The following is a 5,208-nucleotide window of genomic DNA, read 5'->3' as shown; positions in this document are numbered from 1 at the left end:
CCACTGACTGCAGACGTTTCGCTCTTAGCAATATGTCGTGCTCTGGCACATTGTTTAATTATATAATAAATTGTAGCGATAAGTGTTTCTAATTGAAAGAGTTGATACCTTCCAATATCTAGGTGTTTCTGTGAACCATCTTATGTTGGTCAACACATATTTCTCACCTGAAGTCATACATGCGATCTATTGTGCGTTATTTTATACCCTAAGGAAGATATGTTGAAAAGCAACGCTTAAGATGCTTTATTACGCTTTGGTTCCCTCCAAGCTTCATATGACATAAGCTGCTGGGGTGGTGCTTCTTACAGTAAAATCAGCAACTTCTTACTATTCAAAAATGTGTCATAAGGAAAATATGTAATGTGAACCGTTTCCACCATATCATGGAGTTGTTTAGAGAGCTGAAAATTCTTCCAGTAAAACACAGCGTCGTGCGCAAGTGCTTACAACGACTGAATTTTTTTCATAAAAAAGTGGTAGATGGAAGAGTGCATTTGTTGACTGATAGCCAATAAATATGGAAAATGTTTCTCTTTACTCCCGTTTCTAATAATTTTTATCGCAAAACTAATCTTGACAATAACGGAAGCTTACTACATATGTTAAGGTGTTATGGCTGTTACAGCAGAAAACAACCACGAAATGAGAGCAAAAAAGATTTTTTAAATAACAATATAACATTACTTTATTTTAAAATACGTTAAAAGTAAAAAAATAATTTATTTAATAATTTGGGAAAAATTGAATCAACGTGACATCAGAACGGACAAGGCGACAGCTGTTTCGATTATACATTGTAAATATCTTCAAAGCCTTTCCTCCCGAGAGTGAGAGTCGAACCCGCACTCGTACGATAGTTGAAATGGTTACAAACGCATTCAGCTACGTCATGCCTTAGTTGTTGTAAACCGCCGTACCAACAAGCATAGCTTTAACACATAATTGCATACGAAGTATGCATTGTGTAAAAGATTAAAATATGCAAAAGAAGGCAGTTGTGAAAAACTTTACAACAACTAATAGTGTTTTCTTTTCTTCACGAAAATGTCGCCTTCACGCCAACTCTTCAAAAAGTTGTGTTCTGTTGTAAAATTAGTGAAGCCTCAATAGAGGGTATCATTATCTTTTCTCAACAACCTACCCCTAAATATGGCCAAAAATACAACATTCCTTGCCCTCGCTGCCATTGACGGTGCAAAGAACAGCCCTGTCAATCAGCTGATGAATCACATTGACAACTAAATACAGTATACTATCTGTCACTTTCTAGCAAACATAAATCACCTACGATACGATAAAGCATGCAAAATTTTGACATTTCATTTTGGCGACAATGTTATTTTTCCAAGATAAATGTTTGCTAAAAAAGTTACATATTTTGTAAATAAGTGAATTATTATATTTGTCGGTTCGAGGTGAGTATGCTAACGCGAAAAAACAAGACAATATACATATTTATGTACATATTTCAATTGCATTGCTAATTGCATATTTCTCATTATTATAGAAGGACTAGGAGATGGATAAACGCCTCACATATTTTGTATATAGCGCCGTCGACGATCTTTTGGAGTCATCGTCTTCCTCATCAGACGACGAGGAGCTGGCTCTAGTTTTGCACCCAACAAATAAATATTTGCGCGTAATGGATTTTGTGCAAGGCGTAGTCAATTTGTACACTAACGTCGAGGTAAGTTTTTGGGAAGGATGCAATTACCTTTAGTGCAATAGGTATCTTTATAAATCTCTGGCCCATAGCACTAATATTTTTCTTTTACGCATTCCTAGTTCAAAAAACATTTTCGAGTTGAACGTGACAGTGCGGAGTATTTAATTTCTAAATACTCTATCAGCCCATATTATGCAAAGAGGAGTTATAAAGGAGGAATGCCACAATTATCGCCAAACACACATGTGCTATTATTTTTATGGTAATTCATATTTATTATATTACTAGCTTAGGTATTTGTAAATAAATATTTATATCGCCGCCCGCTTGCCAGAAGCATTAATGTGCCAAAATGAAAATGTTGGGAAATCGAGTTTCCAAGTTTATTGCTCCCTTAAAATTAGAAGAATTTGTTTCTAATGTAAAAGTGCATCTATATATTATACTCCCACTATGCTCTTTCAACTGAGATAATTGTGCTGAATGCAAATAAACTATAAGAATGGTCCCAAGTGGTCGTGGTATGGCCTTAACCTCAAAACAAGTAAAAAAAATTACTGCAGATTGATTTGTAAATACCGTTAGGGCCAAGCCAATACCTGCTAGGCCAATTCTGTTGGCGGATTGGGATTTGGAGCACCACAGTACTAGGGAAAACATCCGCGGCTTTGACTTATCGAAAGTATGTATGTAAATGAAAAAGTTATACATTTAATTCAATTTCATATACACTAATGTGTTTTTTTTTTCAAGATATTACTGCAAATAAAAACTAGTTCTTATTCTGATCAGAATCAGAATCTTCTGAAATGTTGGGTTCGGGAAAAGCGTTGCCCTCAAGATTTTTATAAAAAGAATGACATTATTTTGGTATAACCAGTTTCTCACACAATTTTGTTGTTGTTGTTGTTGTAGCAGTGCTTCGCCCCACCTAACAGCTGCGACCGATCACATATTGTCATTAATATCCTCCAACGGAAGTCCAAGAAAACTTGCTGTTTCAACTGGGGTGGACCATAATGAAAGGGGTGTTAGAGGCGTTGGTTCCACATTACAATTAAAGAGATGGTTGGTGTCATGTGGGGACATATTGCAAGCCGGGCATACATTTTGTATGTCTTGGTTGATTCTGGATAGGTAAAAGTTTAACCTGTTACAATATCCAGAACGAAGTTGAGCTAGAGTGACCCGCGATTCCCTGGGGAGTATGCGTTGCTCTTCCGCAAGTTTTCTGCACTGTTCTTTAAGTACTGGATTCACCGGGCAATTCCTGGCATAAAGGTCCGACGCCTGTTTGCGGAGTTCACTGAAGACCTGCTTGTGTTTTTTGGCTTCATACGGCTGATTTCTTAGATGCCGTATTTCCTCATAATGCTTACGGAGATGACTCCTTAAGTCAGATGACAGACAGTCCTTGGTCGGGAAAAATCCCGGGTCGCTCCGGTACATAGAACCGACTGCCTTGGGAAGCGCAATTTTTTCAAGTATTTTAGTTTTGATTCGAGAAGAGGCAACGGCTTCGAATAAATCGGTTTGTCTTCAATTAAACAACTATCTTTTTTTCGGATATTCAGCTATTAAAAATTTTTCATCGGTATAATTATTTATGAAGAATGCCTTATACAGCTCATCTTTTACTTATATCAGCTAGCATATATATCGCATGGGTAGTTTTATAGGTCCCTGAGTAAAATAATTAACCTCGAAAAGTTTTGGTGAGTGAAACATGAATGTGCTATATGAATGTGCTACATTGATTTTTCTGGCTCAACTTTGTGTGGTTGAATTGTATATTCATGAAAATGGCACTACAAATTATCGGGGTTTCCATGTGCGTAGGAAGCTCTAGACTTAAGTAGAACCTAGAGAATCTAACGGGTAATATAACGAGACCTATAACACAAAATCGGAAAAATTGCACATTCATGCTTCTGATTAGTAGGCGACGATATATATAACTGGCCAAGCGATAAACATAAGTTTGCGAGATTGACTCCTCCTTTTTTATTTTAGGTTTTGCAGCAACAAGACCACCATACGATAAGTTAGCCTTATTCAATATTTCATATTCTTTTGCTCATTACATGATAAACAATGTTACATCGTTTCTCGTTGAGCTTTCACGGAATGTTATAAAATTTCCGCAAAGTGAATATGGAAAAGAGGGTATAGCAAAAAACTTTGAAGCGATATCAGGATTTCCAACGTATTAGGCTGTATTGACGGGACCTATATTTCGATAAGGGCGCCAAAACTAAAAATTCGTTCAACATACATTAGCAGGCATGATACCATTTCTGTGACTATGCAGGGCATATGCGATGCAAATTTAAAATTTTTAGATGTTTTTACTGGTGTACCGAGCAGAGTCAATGACTCGCGTGTTCTTAATTTATCGTTTATAAGTAAACAGCTACCAAATTTATGTTTGCCGAAATATCACCTGTTGGGCGATTCTGCATATCCGAAAAGAAACTACTTGTTGACACCCTACAGAGATTACGGGAACTTAACGCAACAAGAAAAAACCTACAATTTCAAATTTTGTCAAACTCGTGTACGAATCGAAAACGCGTATGGTTTGTGAAAGTGCCGCTTCAGGCAACTCATACGATTAGATTTCCATGAAGTTGAGACTACTGCAAACTTTATATTAGCGTGCTGCGTACTTCATAATATTTGCATAGACAAAAAAGATATAATAGAAGCAGAAGAGTATTATGTTCCCCCTGTTACTGTTGACGAACATTTTCTTCCTGAAACTATCGACTCAGTCCTCACTGAGCTTGGCAAAATAAAGAGAAATCAAATCAAATTACTATTTTAAAAAACAATTCCTATTAAAACTCCACTTTTTTATGATGAAATTAATGAATTATTACTATCCTGAATATAATTAAACAAACGACAAGTACAACCAACCACCAACAAATATACAGTGTTTGCCCGCTACTGCCAGCGAAATATCGCACCACGAAAAATTAGTAAGCGTCCAGTACCAGCAGCAATACCAGTTAAATCGTGGGAACAGAATTAGAATTACCGCCTTTGGAACTGATATCAACACGACCTGAGCGCCTTTGTATTTGTGGTCCTATACTTCTGATGTTTAAATTTTTACAGACGATGGATCGAGGGCTCTTAAGTCTATTCGATCCCGATGAGGAAACTCATGATATTGGCAATGCAAACAATAACAGCGTAAACCGCCGTAAAGAAAAGAAATCTCGAAAATCATCTAGCAAAAAAGACGGTGGTAAAAATAAGAGACAAAGTGAGTGCGGAAATTGTAGCGGTAGTGAAGGAGAACTAGATTCTCTCAATAATAAAACTATTGATTTTGATCAAGGAATTTTATCACCTAAACCACAATTGGGAAATATAGAATATAAACTAAAACTAATTAGTCCATCCAAACATCGCTTTGAACATATTTTCACTCACATGTAAAGCAAGGTTTGGAACAAGAGTCAAATGAATTTCACATAGACGAAATTTTTCGTGTAAATGCAGTTGGTCCTGTAGTTGATGACAAT

Source organism: Eurosta solidaginis, chromosome 3 (genome assembly GCF_040869045.1).
Source record: "Eurosta solidaginis isolate ZX-2024a chromosome 3, ASM4086904v1, whole genome shotgun sequence".
Classification (NCBI taxonomy): Eukaryota; Metazoa; Arthropoda; class Insecta; order Diptera; family Tephritidae; genus Eurosta; species Eurosta solidaginis.
This window is presented reverse-complemented; position numbering follows the sequence as displayed.